The sequence below is a fragment of the Caretta caretta genome, chromosome 25 (assembly GCF_965140235.1).
Source record: "Caretta caretta isolate rCarCar2 chromosome 25, rCarCar1.hap1, whole genome shotgun sequence".
In the NCBI taxonomy this organism is placed as follows: domain Eukaryota; kingdom Metazoa; phylum Chordata; order Testudines; family Cheloniidae; genus Caretta; species Caretta caretta.
Genome location: NC_134230.1, coordinates 17681305 through 17701504, shown reverse-complemented (window position 1 = coordinate 17701504; position 20200 = coordinate 17681305). Strand labels below are relative to the sequence as shown.

Sequence of the window (20200 nt, the reverse complement as noted above, 5' to 3'; positions counted from 1 at the left end):
AGAATCCAAATAAATATGCAGCTCCCAACACCCCCCGGATCGAACGAGCCCCCCCTCCAGCCCCCCAATAATCTGGGAAAGCTTTACAAAAGTTCGGGGGGGGGGACTGCGCCCCGCTTCCGCGTGGGTGATTTGGGGGGCGAGGTGCTGGCGCGGCCAGGAGTTTGAGGGGGGATGGAGGTGTGGTGAGGAAGGGAGAACCAGCGACGCATGCGCAGCACGGACACACGCCCTCCCCTGGAAAGAGCCATTGAGCATCTTTGCCTCCCGGCTCCGGGCAGGTGACGGGGACCGGGCAGCCGGGGCAGGGGACTCGCGGCCCATGGCTGCGGGCGGGGACGCGAGCAGCCCCGGGGCCCAGCAGCAGCAGGCGGCGCGCTGGGCTTGGTGCCCCCTTTGTTCCCACCCTGCTGCCTCGGATGAGCCGGGATTGGCTCTGCCCCCCAGCCCGCTGCAGGAGCCACTGACGGGCCTGGGCATGGAGCTCTGCCCCCGCCTGGGGTAGCCCCCGGCCCCTCCCCCCGCCCCCCCCCCCAGTTCTTCCCGAACCCTCCCGCCTGCGCTCCGAGATGCGATCGCTCCCCAGCCGGCGCTGACCGCGGCCCCTCTCTCCGGGCGGCACGGGGGTGCATTCCTGCAGACCCTGGAGCGCGCGGCGGGGCTCCCCCTCTGCAGCAGGTACGTGGCTCTCTGCCTCCCTCTCCCCCCGCTCGCCTTTACAGCCCAAATTTCTCCCCTCGCCCCCTCTCGGGGCTCTCCGCGGGTGGCTTCGCTTAGCCCTGGCCCCGCCGCTGCCTCTCCCAGCCGAGCCACCAAAAGTCACAGCACTTGCCAGGCACCTTTCGCAAGCTGCTTCAAATGACCCCCCACCCTCACCCCTTTGCTTGGACTTCTAGGCATCTCCGGAGGAGCATTGTCTGGCGCGTGCATGGCTGACTTTTCTTTGCAGAACAACTGGCTCGCGGCACAGATTTTTAAGAAGGGGGAAATCTCCCCTTACCTCCCCTTTGCTGCCCCCCCCTTTTTTAAAAAAAGAGTTGGTACCGGGGTTGTTTGCATGATACATTATGGCTATTGCTCATTGCCTTGTAACTGAGCGTCTCATCCGAACAAAGCCGGGTTGTCTCTGGTTGCAATGGATTTAGGGGGTTGCTTTCTTTTTAATTAATGTATTGTGGCGACTGGAGGCGTTGGGTATATTGGTTTGCAGCCTAGCGGCGTGTTAAGAGGCGGTAAGTGAGGCTGACTTGGTGGGAGATCCAGCAATCCCGGTGGGACAGAGAATGCAGGGAGTTCAGGAGAGGTTGGCAAAACGTTAGCTCTGGTGAATGGAGAGCGGACTGGAGCCCCATGGATTGGTTCCAAATGAGCCGGTTTTCTGTGAGTGTGAAACACACACACACGGGGAGAGAGAAAGTGGGAGAAAATAGAAGGAAAGGTGGTGGATGAGGCCCCCTTCCTCCCGACACAACCCCGGGGCACTGAAATTATTGGTGAGAGACAAGAGTCTCCAACTGAATGAAAATAAGCCTCAAGTAACTCGGTTCAGAGCGGGGAGGCTCGAGCCAAGCCAAGATAAGACACGGTGGTAGAAGAAGGAGAGAGATGGGCGCTAATGAGACAGGTGGAGAGATGCTGAATAATTTATTCTTGTTAGTAGGAAAATGCTGAAACTAAAATTTCAGCTAAGGGGGAGTGTATGTGTGTGTGTGTGTGTGTGAGGGGGAGAGTTGGTGAGGCAGGAGCAGGAATTGATACCAGGCTGGCAGGATGGGAGAAATATCATTAGAGAGGATTATACCCTGTTAAATCACACTGGAGCCTTGCAAGCCAGGGGGGTGGGCCGGGCAATAATGCAACACCAACGCAATCCAGAGAGGAGAGAATGTCAAATAACGTTGTGAAGATCTATGGCTCTGCCTCCGAGTCCTTTCCCCCTCCTTCCCAGTCCTGTGGAACTCGCTCGGAGGTAGCTAATCCGACACAGAGACAGCATCAGCTTACAAAGGAGCTAGCTGTATCTATAGCCTCATCTCCACGGCCTTTGTTACGAGATTCAAGGAGGGGGGATGGATCACCCCCTAGCTGCCCTGTTCTGTGCATTCCCGCTGGAGCACTTGGCAGTGGCCACGGTCACAGACAGAAACACGGGGCTAGATGGACTGTTGGTCTGGCCCAGCCTGGCCGTTCTCGTGTTCCTGTTCTCCAGACGGTGGAAGCGGGGGTTTGTGACAGTGGAACTGTTTATTTCAAAGAAAGAAAGAAATCAAAACTTTCCGAGCCAAGGGCATTGCAACTCGCCCCCCACGTAGTCTGATGGGCAGAGAGCAAAGCTGAAGCCCCTTCACGTTTCCTGCTTTGAGATTAGTCAAGGGTGGGTGTGATGAGGTCGGTTGTGATGTCGTGCGTTGCTGGAGGAGATTGCCTAGAAGGTACACATCCTGGAATTTCAATCGGCAGGGCAGGAGATCAGGGTTGCCTATATCAAAGTGCCAAGAGCCAAGGCTGGTTTTCCATTGCAGAATACCTAAACAGAGACAGCAGTGGCAGGCCAGGCCGGAAACTCCAAGACTTTTGGCTATGCCTTCCCAGAAGACACAAAGAAGGGGGGTAGCCAGCTCTCTAGAGGATTAATTGGGCTGGATTTAATTGCAGCGCTTTCAAAGAAAGAAAAGAAACCATACAAATGACCGAACCTTTGCTAACTTCGCTAAGAGGCTTGGTTCATTTGCTAACACATTTTCCCAGTGCAAAATATTTGCAGTCTAGCAATAGGGATCTGTGTCTTTTTGAAAGCTACTCTTTGCACCTGCCATCCTGCATGCCAGCTTGAAGGCATTCCTACCTGCATGGGTTCAGCAGCAGTTCAAGGGGAGATACTTGTTTTGCTGTTTGGATGAGCTTGTGTTTAGTGTGTGTGTGTTGGGGGATCAGATGCATGTTTGTTTAACAGGAGGAAAATAACTCAGGCTGAAGGTGGGATCTGAACATTATCATTCCTTTAATGTATTTTGTTCCTGGGTAGCTCCTACCACGTGATAGAAAAAGCAAAATAAAATAAAGATAAATACTCCTCTGAAATAAAGGATGCAGACTGCAAGCCCAATACAAATCACACCTATTAAAGAGCCCATATTGGACAAGATCGCAGCTTTCCAAGGTGCTAATTTACTCTAGCAGAGTGGAGGGGAAAATCTCTCATTGCTTGAACGATACGGGGACAGCGAGTTTTGCAAAATCCTTTTGTTGTGGATGGTGGGCAGCGGAGGTAGAAAAGGAAGCGCTGGGATTTGCGTCTGGATTTCTGTCTTTCTGATTCTTGTCCTTCGCCGGTTGATATCGACATATGGATGGAAGCAAAACCCCACCCCCTCCCTGGAAGGCAGAAGCAAGTTTGTTACTGGAGGTGGGTGCTGGGAGATGCATTTCTTAAGGGCTCGTATCCTGCCAGTGAGCTAAGAGGTCTCTTCGGTCTCTAACTGCCACCCTCCTCTTGTGCGAGGCAGCAGTGGGCAGGGTCTTTTTGCGGAGAGATCTGCACAACTTGGCTCACCCCCTCCGCTGTAAAATTGGTTGAAGCCTCAGATTGCAGGGCACATTCAATCGGGGCGGTTCAGCATGAATGACACCCTCTCCAGCAGCTCCCCCAGCTGGCCAGTCGGCGGAGTAGCCCCCCTCCCAATCATTGACTGGCCCAGCTGAGGAAGGAGGCGGCCCCCCACCCTGTCACCTCCTGGGAACAAGCTGAGCAGGTTTGGGAGCAATGGGGGGTGGGGCTCTCTGGCTGCTCGAGGAGCTGTGCCGGAGCCCTGCAGCCCAGGTGACAGAGATGCACAAGCGGCAGGGAGGGCTGGTCAGTCCCAGAGGCCCTCGGCAGCGTGAATGGACCTCGCTGATTCTTGGCTTCTGCTGCCCCATCCCAGGGCCACAGCAACCACATGGTGCATCCAGCTGCCCCCAAGATTCCATCGTCTTAGGTGGCCACATGGCGTGGCCCCAGAGAGGTGGAAGTGACCTGCCAGGCCCATTCCCCAGGCAGTGCAGGATTGCTCCCTACAAACATGCCAAGAGCCGCTGCTCTCCTCCCTTCCCTTGGGACACAATTCTCAGCCAGCTCCATCGCCTACTCTACAATCCCTCGTGTGCCAGTAGCTCTCCAGAGCAGAGGTACCTGGCTGGAGTGAGGAAGGAGTCAGGGCCCCCTTGGTCGGGGGAGGGCTATTCCCGATACAGAATAATCTCCGGTCCCACTTTAAGGTCCTCTGGGGCAGATGCATCCCTGTTACCCCAACCTCAGCCACTGGTTGTGGGGCTCAGCCGCAATGAGCCGGTTGCTTGGTCTAAAGTGGGGCAGCTCCATCGAACGCTGATTTACACCATTAATTATGTAAGTTCCAGGAGCACCTGGAGGCTGAGATGAGACCAGGGCCCCATTGTGCTGGACACTGTGTGATCAGACAGTGCCGACCCCAGCGATCTTACATCTAAATAGACGAGACAGACACGGGGCAGGAGGAGAAACAGAGGCACGTGGATGCGGGCGGGAGAGTTCAACCAAGGTCACACAGGGGGGTCAGTGGCAGAGCTGTTCTCTTATCGCCCAGTCCAGTGACCGGCCAAAGGGAAGCGCGTAAACCCCAAGGCCGGAAGGGGGCACTGTGATCATGGGCTCCCTGGCTACACGGCACAGGACGTAGGACTGCGCCGCAGTGGTTCCCGTTTGGACCGGAGCATGCCCAGTACCATTCCTGTCTGAAACGCAGCGAGTCGTTCCCCGCATGCCTGCAGTGTGGATGAGCAAACGTGGGTGGTGAGATTTACACCGGACAGGCGGTTTGGCTTGGAAAAGGCAGCTGGTGCCCCCCGTCCCCAGCTCCAAGTCAGAGTGCAGGGCCAGGAGCAAATAAAGGGAGTCCGGTATGGGGCTCCTGGGAGTGTCCTGCCAAGGGTGATCCCTACACCAGCTGCACAGCACCTCAGCCTGGATTCTGGGCTCCAGGGATTTCCTCCCCTTCGATTCAGGCCCAGAATGTTTAATTCCAGCCGCCGCCGGGCTCTGCGTTACAGCCTGCCCCAGCCCCTAAACGGGAGCCCGAGACTCCCCCTAGAGCAGCTGGGAGGCGCTGGCCTCCCCCAGAGATCAGATGGGCCGGTTGGAGGGCGGTCCCCACAGAGAGCCGAGAAACGTTTCATGTCGGTTGAACTGAGTTGGTCAGGTCTCATCCCAGCCCCGGGACAGGCTCTGCGCTGGAGCAGCCATGGGGGCCGAGGGCAGTTGTAGAGATCCAGGAAGAGGAGTGGATTCTGGCCTGAAGGTCGGTCTGAAGGGCACTGGCCGAGCCCGGTGGGTGGGTGGCATGGCAGGGTCCAGCCATGGTCTCGCTGCTGATCCGGGCTGGGGTGCATGTGTGTGTACGGGGCAGGACTGGTGCTGGGATGAAACCAGCCTACATAGAACCCGTCACCTCCAGCCGATGCCGTCCCCCGCCTTTCCACTCAGGCCAGAGTCACCCAGGGGCTTTCTGGACGAAAGGGAAAGGGGTTCATTCCCCAGGCGTGGCAAAGGGACCTGCCAGAGTCCCCCCTCCCCGCGATGGCCTCATGACTGAGGCATCAGCACGGGGAGAGCTCCCCAAGCTCACTAGGGCGATGAATCCCTTCTGCCCGCACCCATGTGGCTCCGGGGTTTGGAACTGGGCGGTGAAAACTAGCAGGGACGCCCAGGCCCCAAGCTTTGCATATTCATGAGGTGGATGAATTATTCATGAGGCGACAGCCCGCAACGGATGTGAAAATGCTCACCGCTGCTCGGGGGGCTTTGTGGGTGTTTTTTAAAATCAATAGAATCCGGGGTTTCTCCCGGGTTTAAAAGGCAGACGGTGGCCCGAGGGCTGGTCCCACGTGAGGCAGGGATGAGATTCCCAGGCGTCCAAGAGGCGTGTTTAGCAGCCGAGCCCCGTCTTCTCCGGCTAGTGGAAATAATGGCATGTATTTATGCGTCGTGTGCCAAACAACTGCCTACAAATGTCTCCCTAATTGCAAAAAGCTGCCGGATGAGTGAATTATTGTCTATCACACAAGGGCCCAGACAGCAGGCGTTTCAGGGATTTGGGGTTTATTTTTTATTTTTTTTTCGCTAACACTGTTATGCCATGACAAGCCGCCTTGGAATTTCATTTCTTTGCTAAGAGGAGGGGGAAATAATCTGCTTTGTTCTGTTTGGAACCACTCCTTTCTTGTTTGGTTTGGTTCAGTTTGGTTTGGTTTAATAACCTTAACATTAGCTCTGAGGGCGATCCCAGCTAGTATTAATTAATTAAACTGCTCTTCTTAATTATCTGCTCGCACATGGGTCACTGTGGCAAAGGGAGAGGACCCTAATGACCAGGAGTGGCTTCTGTTGTGGCTAATTGACACCCCAGCCCATCCCGCACTGACCCCATGCATGGCAGATGTGCTTGAATCCGAAACCCAATCCAATCTGTGACTGCAGAAATGGACTTTACACTATGGAACATCTCATCCACCCCTGTCCCAGGCCAGCCGATCCCGCTGGTGTCTCTGCTGTTCACACCCATAAGCAACAGAATCATAGGCCTGGAAGGGACCTGGAGAGGTCATCTAGTCCAGACCCCTGCATTCAACACAGGGCTAAGTATTCTCCAGGACACCCTGACAGGTGTTTGTCTAAGCTGCTCTTAAAAACCTCCAATGACAGCTCGCTCAGATCGCCAGCTGAGTCTTGGCTATCTAACATTGCTGGGTTTAAGCCATACACAGGGAAAGGAGTACACTGGGGAATTGGTTCACTAGTGAGTCACAGAGACATATGCTCCCATAGCAAGACGGTCCTGCCGCACAGCGCCTCCTAGTGTCGATTGTTTCAGCGCTGAATCGACAGGCAGTTTGCCCCCTGCTGAGCCACGTGGCTTAAACTAAAGCTCTAAATGGTGGCAAATAAGATGGTGAGGTTGTTCCCACCTCTAGCAGCATCCTCCTGCCCTGGAAAGGGTGGGGCCCAAATGACCTTTCTTCCTCACCCAGAAAAATCTCCCCAGGAACGGCCACAGCAGTCAACATAAGAGTGTGGAGGGGTTCAACCTCCCCACCTTTGTGCCTCAAGAACCAGCTGCTCCACCACCCTGCGGAGGGACCCGTAGAAGTACTTACATTGCATTAGAGGCCTCTAACCACTAGAGGGAGAGACAAGTCCATAAGCAAAGGGGACTTTTAATCAGAGGCATCTGTAAAGTTCAGGCCGAGATGGTGAGCATGAGTTTGTGCACACGTGAGATGGGCACAGTGAGCCTTCTTGTGAGACACAGAGGCATGGGGTGGAGGGTGGGGTGGGCAATGAAGCGGGAGAGGCAGCGTCTCCTGGCCTCCTCAGTGCTTCATCCAGGAATGACTTTCCCCCTAGAATTTCAGGTCAGGGTGAAGTGAAATTAGCCAGCATCCAAGTCAAACAATCCAGGCCACCCTTTGCTCATTCTTCTCTCTGCGGTGAGGTGCTTTCCGGGAGCCCTTTGAGGTGCGAAGTGCAGTACCAAAAAAATTAGAAAGAAACAACAATGAAAAGGCATGAAAGGGAAGCGTGTCTGTTTCATGTCTGCTCTGTGTAAGCTCTGCCTTGGTGGGGACAATGGCATTCTATTCAGAGAGATCCAGATCCTTTTGTAAAGAGAAGCCAACTCCTGGTGGAAGCAAAATTCTGTATGCCTCAGTCAGACACCTGGATAAATGATCTGGGGGGAAAGGGTAAACAGGGTGGTGGCAAAATTTGCAGACAATACAAAATTATTTAACATAATTAAGTCCAAAGCTGGCTGTGAAGAGTTACAAAGGGATCTCATAAAACTGGGTGACTGGGCAAGAAAATGGCAGATGAAATTCAATGTTGATAAATGCAAAGTAATGCACATTGGAAAACAGAATCCCAACTGTACATACAAATGATGGGGTCTAAATTAGCTGTTACCACTCAAGAAAGAGATCTGGGAGTCACTGTGGATAATTCTCTGAAAACATCTGCTCAATGTGAAGTGGCAAACAAATAATCTAACAGAATGTTAGCAACCATTAGGAAAGGGATAGCTAATAAGACAGAAGATAGCATAATGCCACTATATAAATCCATGATACAGCCACGCCTCTAATAGTGCATGCAGTTCTGGTTCCCCTATCTCAAAAAAGATGTATTAGAATTGGAAAGAGTACAGACAAGGGCAACAAAATGATGACGGGTACGGAACAGCTTCCATATAAAGAGATTAAAAAGACTGGCAATGTTCAGCTTAGAAAAGAGACAACTAAGAGGGGATATGACAGAGGTCGATAAAATCATGGCTGGTGTGGAGAAAGTGAATAAGGACGTGTTATTTACCTCGTCCCATAACACAAGAACCAGGGGTCACCCGATGAAATGACTAGGCAGCAGGTTTTAAACAAACAAAAGGAAGTGTTTCTTCACACAACTCATAGTCAGCCTGCGGAACTCGTTGCCAGGGGATGTTGTGAAGGCCAAAAGCATAACTGGGTTCAAAAAATAATTAGCTGAGTTCCTGGAGGACAGGTCCAGCAATGGCTATTAGCCAAGATGGTCAGGGATGTAACTCTGTGCTCCAGGTATCCTTAAACTTGTGACAGCCAGAAGCTGGGACTGGATGGCAGGGGATGATAGATCACTTGATAAATTGCCCTGTTCTGTTCATTCCTTCTGAAGCATCTGGCAGTGGCCAGTGCTGGAAGTCAGGATACTGACCTAGTATGGCCATTCTTATGTTCTTATGGATTCTAATTAGCCCTGTCACGTGCCATAGGAAGATCTAGAAGCCTTTCTCTACCTATCACCTGTGTTCCATGTTTCATGACTCCTGCTGTTACCTAACCTAGAACCCCTTTTCCAGACATCCAGGTTCTAGGTTTCCCTATCCCACATCTCATAGACAAACCTAGAACCCTTTCTCTTCTAGCTGTCCAGATTCTAGGTTGCCCCACCACTTGCTGTAGCTCAGCCTAGCCCATTACTTTCCCCAGACATCTGGGTTCTAGGTCACCTTACTCCAGCCTGCTATAGCCAAACCTAGAACCCTTTATCTCTCAGGCTAAAACCTTGCAATACCCACCCTTTTGCACATCTCCTTCACCCTTTTCAGCCTTGGTGTTGGCTTCGCAGAGTGTCTTTCTTTGCTCCACAGAGGTCAGATGGGTTGGGATCAGTCCTTAGCAGCATTTCTGTGTTGGGCAAGGACTAGTCCACTACACAGGAGGCTGGTTGGGGTTTTGATTGCAGGTTAGTGGATCAACGAGGCATGGGGAGGGAGAGAGTAAGAGAGATCTCAATAATTAATGAGCTGTCAGCACTCGGCGGAAATATGAAGCCGGCTTGTTGGCTGGAGGGTCGATAGGGATCTATGGATATTCTCGCTGTTGCTCAGAGTTAAGTACATTGGGGGGGGGGGGCAAAGCTGGTCCACATGCTCTCCCAATTAAAGGCATGTTAAAAAAAAAAGACCTAAGTGAATCTATTGCTGGTGAACAGTGCCAGGTTTACACTCTTGAAATGCTCTGTTCATCCGACGGGCAGGGCCAGCTGCTCCCACCTCTGGGCCTCAGCCCTGCCCTGGAGGGACCCCCTCTGGTGTGGGGATGGGGGGTAAGTCCCTTGTGATACGCTCAGTGCTTGGCCCCTCTGACCCTGCCGGGTTGCAGGGCGGGGGAGGAAGACAGTCCATGAATGGATGCCTGGGGGCTGGACTAAGATCCACTGACTCATTCCACACAATGGCAATGAGGTTGGGATGAGCTCTCATTCACTTGTGTGGGGAGGGGGGCTGCTCCCCAGGCCAGAGAGAGGAGGGGAAGCTCCCCCTGCTCCCTCCACTCTGATTCCCAGGAATGACTCTGAGCTGCCTCCCAGCCAGTGACCTGGGGCGCCATATCTCATCCCCAGCACCCTGAGCCACCTACACCGCAAGAATGGACAGCCACCCCCCGTGCTCTCCCCTGGGACCGCTTTACCTTCATCAGTTTCCCCAAAGGAATCGGATCAGGCAGCTGCTTGGCGAAGGAACCAACCTTCCAGGGGTGGGGGAGCTGGGAAGGACAGTAGCTGCGGTGACCTTTTCCTCTGACCAAACTTGCATTTTGCAACGGCAGCTGTTTTTAGTCCCAAGCCTGGTTGCAGCTGCTTTCTGGGCTCCCCTAGCAGGTCACAGCCAAGCTGGGCTGGGCCCTGTGGGCTGCGTTTAGTTAGAAGCCAGTGAAAACAGGGCGTCCCTCCTTAGGTTTGGTCTTTGCCTTCCTTGGCTGTGAATTGAAGCCTGCTCTGGGGTGGAGAGTGGGACTGTGTCTGCACAGCCCCGTGGCTGGGGAACGCCTGGACAGATAGGATCAGGGCTGTGGCTTGGGACCCTTACTGGACTCAAGGGAGGGGAGCCCGGGGCCATTTCAGCCCCCTGCTGAGCTGCGCCTCTGGCTCTGAATTAATTTCATGAAATTCCTGGCTCAGGCGTACCCATTGCTGAGGCCCCCCCCAGCCCCAAAGGCAGTTAGCAGGGATGTTCCCGGGGGCAGAGGGGAGGGAGAAGCTGCATCATTTAGCAAAACTGTAATGCAAACCCCTGGGGACAAGGATGTGTCCTGGCTGGGGCAGTGGCTTCAGTCGGGCAGAGCCCATTTACACTGAGCATTTGGCCCTAAGTAGGCAGATCCAGGAACAGATTGGCTGGGGGGGAGACAGAGTCTTCCCCATCCCCAAAAAATAACACCACCCCCCCCCCCCCCGCAACTCCTAACTCCAGTTCAGAGCCTGATCAGATCTTGGAGGCAGTTTCTTCACCCCACTCCCCTGGGGCTGCTTGATCTTCCCTGCTGCTTCCGTGAAACCTGCAGGAATGCTGATGTCAGGGGGATGGGGCGTCACAGCTGAGCGGGCGCATTAGTTAACATCGAACAGAGAAGCATTTTACTGCGGCCCCCTGGCCTCAACCACTGCCAGGCTCCAGCCCCGGCCTCCCCCTCTGGGCGGAGGGAGGATCTGCCTTACACCCGGCTTTGCCCGTGAAACCGGACAGACTGGGGGTGGCTGCTGCATCTCCAAGCACAGGGGGGCCAGGTGGAGCCCCGTGATCCCAGCGAGTGGGGGGCTCCCTGTCCCGCCGTACCAAGCAGCAGCACGGGGGTGACATGCCCTGGCCATGTTTGTGCTGCGTGTTGTGTGTGCAGGTGGCATTGGGACACAGAACCGAAAGCACAGGCCCCCACTGCTTGAGCTATAAGGAGACTCCTCCCCGATGGACAGTATAGGGCCTATGATTCACAGCTGAGCAGTTCTGGTTGCATCTAGGAGAGGACAGAAGACTGTGCATGAGCACCCATCCATCCACCCAAAGACCATCACACTGTATCGGAGAAGGACCCACACTGGGCAACCCAGAATTTAGGACAGGAGCTGGGGGAATGGGATTTCACCCTCAGGTGGAAGGGGAAAACTGGGCCATGCCCGGGGACAGCCGGCTGCAGTTCCTGACCAGGGTGTGTGATCAGAGCGGGGAATCGGGGCGCGGAGGAGGGGAGCTGAAATAGGATCCCACTGTAAAATGTCAGCTCAGCTGTGAAGGAAGCAGATTTGTGCATGTGGATGTATTCATCCCCCATTATCTGCAGTGTCCACACATGTGGGTGACACCCCTGAGGATTGGCTTCCCTCCCCAGCAGGAGGATGTGGGAACCAACTGAGCCCTTTGCCCATGTCACCAGCAAGAAGCCTGAAGCCACCATCTCCGGTGGAGGCCGATGGCTGTTAGCTTTCCTCCTGCCCTGGCCACACTGGGGCTGCACCCTGTTTAGTGCCACGTCTCTCCGGGAGGGTCTTGCCACTGAACGAGCCCCCTCCCCGCCAGATCTGGGGCAGACAGGAAGTCTGGCCTGGTTCCCTGCCTACCTATCCAGCCAACCCCTTACACCCCCATCCCTGTGTCCATCCATCCAACCACCTCCAACCCCATTCCTCCATCCTGCCATGTCTGTCTGTCCACCTGTCTCCCAGGCCCGTGTATCCCCCTCTATCTGGGCCCATTACCACAGGGTCTAAGTTCCTAGGGAAACTTTCCGAGACGTAGGCCCCAGCCACTTCCCGCAGGTGGGCTAGTCTGTGGGTGGTGGGATGCAGCCTGAACTCTAGAAGGGCTCAAGATGGGGTGCATCCCCCTCTGGGACTGGGGGAACTAAAATGCCCCTTTGCTTAGGGTCTGAACTCTAAACCCATCTCTGAGCCCAGAGCCGTGCAGGCCCCATCTCCTTGCCCTCAGAGGCTGACAGCTGCGTTTTATGATTCACATGCCATGGCTGGTGAAAAAGGCCCCCAGCAGCAATATGGGAGATGGGGACTGACAGGCCTTTAATCCTCCCCACTCCCGGTGTCCCCAGTGGAACAGCCTTGTGGGCTGGGCCCTTTCCCCCAAAGTTTAGTGCTAAGGTTTTAACCAAATCCAGGCCGGTGAAAGGCTGGAGTCGGGGGACCCAGGCAGGACACTCTCAGCATGGGCTCGTTAAGGGAGATTATTGATAGTCCAAGTAGCACCCAAAGGCTCCCGGGCAGGATTGTGGCCCTGCTGTGCTTGGCGCTGTATATACACACGCAGACACGCTCCCTGCTGCAGGGAGTTTGCAATCTGAGAGGGGAGGGTGAAATGGGGCCCGGAGGGAACGGGCCAGGCAGCGGTTACACGTACTGTTGCCAGAGGAGGAGGCCTGGCAGGGTGCTAACGAAGGGCCTGACGAGGAGCAGAACAACCAGCTCGTCACCACAAGGCACACGGCCGCCCTGCTGCTCCACCGGCCAAGAGATAAAGGCCAGAGACAGCCTGAGCAGAACAAACCCCAGCCCTGGATGGCTCATGTTCCGCCCACACCCCGGTAAGCCCCTGGCCCTTTGTCTCCTGGGCTGTCAGCCCGCAGGTTGTGTCCAGCCACCGAGGGTTGGGGGGCGGCCCTGAAACTCACACTGGCCTCCCTTGAGCAGCATCTGGCCTCCTTCCCTGCAGCCCCCAGGCTCTGGGGAGGGACAGCCCCGTGCCAGGCTTTGCAGCCTTTCTCCACACCGCAGCCGCCAGAGCCGGCTCTGACTCCCAGGTGAGTCTCGGTGACTTATTAGCAGTTTATTTCCCATCTTCTCCTTTTTATTACTTCAGAACGTGTCAGAACTGAAGCAATTTTCCCTCTGTCAGGGCTGTGTCGGCTTTGTGGGGAGCGCCGGGCAGTGTGGATCCTGGCTCGTTGGTAATGATGCTGAGCACCTGAGCTGCCTGAAGGGAACTCGGCCCATGTGTGGGTGGCTGGGAGGGTGTGAAACTGTCACAGTCCAGCCCCACTCCCACTCAAGCCCTTGGTAGTTGTAGCTGGCTGGGGGCCTGCACTGCCTGCTGGGGATGGTTGTCTGGCTGTGTTGTGTCAGCACAATGAGGTGCTGTGTGTGGGTGTGTGGAGGGAGCTGGCTGGGATGTGTGTTTGGCTGTGCATTGAGTGTGTGTTATACACAAATGGAGGGTGCTGTGGGGGCAGGGTTGTGATATGTGTTTGCTGGGCTGTGGGTGAGCAGCGTTGTGGGAGGTTGTACACAATTGTGAGGGCAGGGCTGTGACGTGTTTGCTGGGCCTGTGGGTGTACGGGGGTGTACACAAATGGGGATGCTCGGGGGGGCAGGGCTGTGAATGTGTTTGCTGGGCCATGGGTGTGCAGGGTTGTGGGACGTTGTACACAAATGGGGGTGTGCTGGGGGGCAGGGCTGTGACAGGTGTTTGCTGGGCCGTGGGGGGGTTGTACACAATTGGGGGTGCACTGGGGGAGGGGCAGGCTCTCTGCGTTCTCTGGGTCTGATTCTCCGCACACATGCGCTGGCTTGACACCAGTGTGGTGAGCAGCGGCACGGGCTCACTCCGTATTTACACCAGGTCAGGGAGCTGAGAGCCAGGCCCCCTGTGAGAGGGTCGAGGGGGTGTGGGCTGCACGGTCTGTGTGTGGGCAGGGGATCAGACCCACCCCCCAGTAGGTGTCTGCTTGCCCCGGGAAGCGCCCCACGGCAAGCTCTGCATCCTCAATGGTGTCAGCACCACGGACAAGGGTGCAGCCCCTCTGCCATAGCCAGGCTCCCGGCTCTAACCACTGGGTGCAGGATCCCTGCAGGAAACATAACCGATCCCCAAAAGCCCCTGTCCCTGCCCCACCTGCCAAGTCACAGGGCCTGGGAAACTCCCCACTGCCCCCGATGGCTCTGCTCCGGGCCTCACACGCTCGGGCACCTGTGGCCTTGCTAGCGCCCTGCCTCCCAGTGCCACAGGGAACACCCAGGGGTGGCCCTGGTGTCCACGTCTCCTCCAGCCCCCCAGCAGGGGGGTCTGCGCAATGCAGATCGCCCCCAGGGATCCCTTGGCCCCACATGCCCACCCAGTTGATCAGAGGCTGACACAGCATCACAATGTGCCATGCCACGGAGTCTGCTGGGGACTTGGCTGTTCCTACCAGTTTGACATGGGACATGCCCAGACGCCATGGGGATGGGCAGCAGCATGCAACCTATGTTTGGGTCAGACAAAGAAACTCCATTGGTGTCACTCTTCCCCAGGCCCTATAGACGCAGGCCCTTGCCACTGAGCTGGGAGAGGGAGCTGGTGCCGGAGCTGGGAGCCAGGCAACAAGATTTAATGTGTGGGGATAAACTGGCATTTTAAAGCTGTCCATCCCCAGCCCCCACCGGCCTCTCGGGAGCCAAAGGCCTTGGGCCTGACGTCCCTGGGAAGAACCTTGCTGATGTCAATGGGAGTCAGTGCCAAGCGCATGGATGTGGCTTCTGGGGGCGGTGGGGGGAGAAGCCTCCCCTCTCTGGTGCCTTGAGTTTGAACAACTCCCCCCCTCCCCCAAACCCCATGACTCCTCTGAGCTTCAGTGAAGACTCTGGCCTGAAGCACTAAACTTAAATCTGCTCCCAGCCACATGCTAGGTAGGTGATCCCTGCGGAGTCCTTCCTGGGCGCCCCAAGCTGGGCCCAGGTTCATCTGAAATTTGGCCCCAACCCTGGACCTTTGGCTCAGAAGGCAGCTGCCCCACTGTTTGTGTGGAAACACAAAAGCTACCTCCTGGCAGCGGGAGCAGCTGCCTTTTTGCCCCATCTCAGCACAAGGATCTCCACCTGGCAGGTAACACAGGTGGCAAACCGTCCCCTGTTCCCAGCCGGGGTTCGCAGTGAACCTAGGATACAGGCTGCATTAATCTACCTGGGGCTCAGCCCGGCTCCCCTTCAATCCACCTCCCAGCCCTCTTGGATGCTGGGTTCACAATCCAAAGAGCAACTTTCATGTTTAACATTTAAATAAAATACTAAATGTTTCCCCAGCCGTGCTGGCTTGGCGTTTGCTCATCCGGGAGCCACTATCCAAAACAACTTGCTGGGTACACAGGGAAGGACTTACTGGAGTATTTATACATTTGCACATTAAAGCTGCTCTTCAGATTCTTAAACCAGGGCTCCTGTCAGCTGGGAGGTTCCTACAGCCCTGCTCAGCCTGGTTCCCAGACAATCCTTCTGGTCGGGAGAATTAGGCCTTAGCCAGATCTTGGTCTGCAATATACCATTGATGCCTTCCTTTCTAAGCGAGGGGGAGGATGGTCTTGTGACGGAGGCTCAAAATCTGCAGCCAGAGTGGATGACTTTAGGGAAGTCCTTTCCCGGCTCCATGCCTCAGTTTCCCCATCTGTAAATGGGGGGTGATAGCAGTGATCTGTCTCGGTGAAGTGTTGGGAGGGCACATTCACTGATGTGTGTGATTGAGGCTGAATAGCTACATCCAAAAACCACTGACCTTTGGCCTGCTGGAAATCTGGACCCAAATTTAGCAGATGTATCGAGATGTGGGTGGGAAATGGTTTTCCTGTTCCATGAGAATTTCACAGATTTGAAAAAAAAAAATCCCCTCCTGAAATGAGACAAAAATTCAAAATCTCAAGAACTTTTATAAGTTGAAAATCTGAACATTTCAGGTGGGGTCAATTGAGACTTTTTGGTTCAGTTTTGACTTAACTATAAATTAACTTAAAGCTTAGAAAATATCGAAACGTGACCCGGATGATTCTGAAACGGGAAAATCATCAAAACCGGCCCCTTTCCCAGGAACCATTTGGTTTCAACCAATCGGGATTGTTCACCCTAAAAAAGGCTTTTCAAAAACTCCCGCCGGCTGTAGACGTGACCGACAAGAGACTGCTCAGAAACACGGGCTTCCAGGGGCCAGGGTACTGTCATGTGCATTTCACAGCTCAGTGTTCAGGGCCAGGGCCAGCCGTTGTTACAGACAAGGATCCTGCTGTGGTCAGCTCCCTCTTGGCCTGCTCCTGGATGGAATCGGAATTGCTTAGCTGTGTTTCATAGGCCCTGTACCGCTAGCGAGGTTCTCCTTTAGTTCAAGGGGGAGGGAGCTGTGAGGTCAGTCCCTGCTTATCACTGAATTCGGAGCAGCCCCTGGGAGCCAGCACCATGAAGGGGTGGGTGCTGCTAGCTCTGTGCATACGGATTTGGAGGCAGACAAGAAAAAACAAAACCAGTGCTCTTGTATTAAGAGCTAAAATCAACCAAGCTGAGTTGTAACCAAAGGATCCCGGGGAGGCAGGAGAATCCCAGCTCCGATTGGGCCCAAGGAAATTCCATCCACAAGGTTTCCCCCTCTCCCCACTGCAAGATTTGGAGGTACACACATTACATCATCCGAGCAAGCTCTCCAGGGCTTTGTCACCTGGCCTCTACTGACAGGTGCTGGCTTTTCACCTGTGCCACTTTCACCACCATGGGTCAGAACATCAGCTGGTGTGAATGGGCTCTGCTCCCTCGACTCCCTGAGTGAGTCCCACCAGCTGGGGGGCTCTGGCCTCAAGGAGTTTCATTTCCTCCTGCTGTGGCTTCTCCGGACAGTCATGACTGGTTTGCGGCTGCATTCCAACAGCCTAAACCCTAACGGTTATTGTAAAGCCTTCAGACTGAGCGAGGAGCTTCAAACCCATGGGGGGAAGGGCGGGGAATGGGTGGGATCCCTGGGGCGCCCCAGGAGATGCCTCATTCCCCAAAGCAGGCTGCCCGTCAGACATTAATTGTTTGGGATGGAAAAGCTTTTTCTCTCCTGAGGCCTCAGAGAAAGTCAAAATTAGCACTTCAATGGGGAGGATTTAGAAATGTGCAACATTCAGAGCTTGATAATGTCAAGTTATTTTTTCTTTAAACGGGAAGGAAAGGGAAAGTTTAGAGCCGCTTTTTGTCTCGACTGGGAAGCTGAATTCCAGCCTAGGGGACTTTGCTTCTTGCTAATGATCCGGGCCTGGGCCAAAGCTTGGGGCAGTCCGGCCTGGTGCACGGAATCAGGGTTTGGCACATGCCCCTTTAAGAGCCCCCTTTGCGGAACTGAAGTGCTGGGTAAAGTCTGGGTTTGCGCTGATCTGAAAGGGGTGAGCTGCCAAAGTGCTGTCTGCCCCTGGAGAATGCCAGCAGCCAACCTCGCGTCAACCCCAGCCCATCCGTGACTGAGTCTCTGCTTAGATTGCTGTCAAGGGAGCCAATTAGTGCCAGGAGATGGATCGAGACCCGCCAGCTTCATGACCACCAGACTAATGGCACATGGACACTTTTGTCACTGCAGCTTGGGACTGGATTCCAGCTCAGGCTAGAGGCTCTGTATATGCCATTCCCTAAGCCAGCCAGTCCACCCCAAACTGGCTCATATTCCTTTCCCCCTTCCCCCGAGCCAACCAGTTCCCCACCCTGGGGGCCAGATGGGAGCCAGCACCCCCATAGAGGGGAAAGCCCTGTGTCCCAGTCCCTCCTACCCTGGGACTGGCTCAGAGCCAGTGCCCGCTAGAGGGGAAAGGCGCATATCCAATCCCTGAGGATATCCAACCTTCTCATCAGAGAGGTGCAGCATCCCAGCAGCTGCTCTCTGGGCTTGTCTGTTTCGGACCTCCCGCAGGCCCAGAGCCCAGCTGTTGTCTGGCCACTCCAAGGGACGTTTGGAGGGAAGCGGCTGCTGAGTGGACCATGGCCCCATTGCTCTCTGAGAGCAGGCATGAACGGCAACTCCTGACTTGGGAGGGGTATGGCCCCTTTGCTAGGAACCCACTGACTGCCCATTGACTGAGCCCAGCCATGCCTCATGATTGAGGGGTGGGCTCAAGCTCGAAGCTCCGTGGGATGCAGGATCATTCCTTCCACAGCCCTGGTACTTTCACCTCTGGGCCGGCTGTTTTGTGGGGAACAAGTGTTGCTGCTGAGCCAGTGAGGGGATCTTGGGCCCAGTTCTCAGCAGTGCCCAGTATCCGGAGCTCGGGGGGCCTGCAACTCCCCAGTTCTGCCAGCCCAGTCCTCACCGTAGCACAGAGCAGCCTCAGGGCTGCTCTAAATGGCCCTGGCAGCTGCATTCGGGACAACCCCCCACACACGCTGTGCAGGTGGACGGCAGAGAAGGGGACTACACTGGCCTTACCTCATCTTGGGGACTCCCCCATGTCAAAGGGGACCCTCTGCTCGGCCACTCCCCAGCTTCACCAGCCCTTTGCACAAGTCCGAAAGCCTGAGGGAGGCTCTGACTCCAGGTCTGGGAGGAATCTGCAGGAGGAAAGACCCCGTTACCCTGCAGAGATGAAGGCTGAGGGCTGAGCAGGGGGTGCGTGAACAGGTTCTGCATCAAAGCGAGAGAGGCAAGGGGCACCGGCAGCAATCAGCCGGGTCACAGATGGCTCCCTCCACCAGCTGGGAATGTCCCAGCACAGCACAGCCTTTCCAAACAATACAATGATTCACAGATACAAAGAGTTTAAGGCCAGACGGGACCATTTGATCATCTGATCTGTGCTCCTGGATAACACATGCCAGTCAGTCCTGCTGTGTTCAGTCCAATAACTTGGGTTTGACTAATACATCTCCAGGAAGGCATTTGGTCTGGAGCTGACTATATCAAGAGATGGAGAATGAACCACTGCCCTTGGGAGTTTGGTCCAGGGTTAATCACCATCATTGTTAAACATCAGGGCCTTATTTCTCCTTGGAATTTGGCTGGCTTCCGCTTCCAGCCACTGGATTTTGTTTGGCCTCTCTCTGCTAGATTAAAGAGCCCTTTGGCAACCAGTATTTCCTCCCCATGAAAACCCTTATACACCATGATCAAGGCACCTCTTGATCTCCTATATTTACTTGTAAAGATTCCTGGAGGTGAGAGACACTGCCCCGTGGAGCTGGAAAAGCAGGGCCAGGTGGGGAGAGAAATTTGTTGAAACGTCAAAAACATTTTTATTTACAAGCTGTGAAAAGAAATTTGTTGGGGAGGAGGGGGGGTTATTTTTTGCAAAACATTTGACCAAAATTTTCCAGTGTTGCCTATTCAGTCTTTGCATTTCCCCTCTCCTCTGCCTCCTTTTCCTTTTCGCCACAGAAAAAGGAGGAGGGAAAAGGAAAAAAATAAATCTGAAAATTTAACATTAACGTTTATGTCAAAAAAAAAAACCCCAGAATGTGCCAGCCCCCAGCCTCCTCACACACATTTGTCCTGACTTTTGCCCCACCAATGGCCACTTTTTTTCATGGAAAAAATATGCCATTTGAGACATTTTGCCCGTTCTCTGCCATGCGCACCTTATAGTGCGGGGGGCAGATGGATGGTTGGACAGACAGACACACAGACGGGCTTCTGCTCTCTGAATCTCTCCATCTCATCTGTGGTCCTGTGACTCGGAGGAGCGCTGTCACGTGCTGTGTTTGCAGTCAGATTTCCCCCCCAGTTAAGATGACGCTCCCTTGATGAGCGCTGGACATGCGACCACACTGATGGTTTTGTGAGAAAAACTCTCTGTCTGTGAGCTCCCATGCTCCTCCCTGCTCCCACTGGCTTCCCTCAGACAGTGTGCCAGAGCTGAGCCGTTTACAAACTGGACAGAGACCGCAGAAGGGATCTGGGCATGGCTAGTGGGGAAATGCTATAATCCATCTGCTTTGACAGCCGCGTATAGGGAGGCTGCATGGATGAGGAGCCAGGAGACTTAGGAGCTGTTCCTGTCTTTGCCACGGACCTGCAGGGTGGCCTTGGGAAAGTCACTTTCCCTCTAGGTGCCTCAGTTTCCTCTCCCACCCTCTATCTATCGCGACTGAGCTCTCTGGGGCAGGGACAGTCTC

The 20200-nt window shown here is 54.8% G+C and overlaps 1 protein-coding gene across 2 annotated transcripts in view; it reads left to right on the top strand.

Moving 5' to 3' along the window:
• Nucleotides 1-227: 227 nt before the first annotated feature.
• Nucleotides 228-20200, top strand: part of NCAN (neurocan) — a 90563-nt gene continuing 70590 nt past the window's right edge. The window contains exon 1 of one of the 2 annotated variants that reach the window (XM_075123209.1): nucleotides 228-678. The gene's annotated coding sequence lies outside the window, so the exon portion shown is untranslated. The remainder of the gene's footprint in view (nucleotides 679-20200) is intronic. The other variant, XM_048830684.2, reaches the window with a different exon arrangement.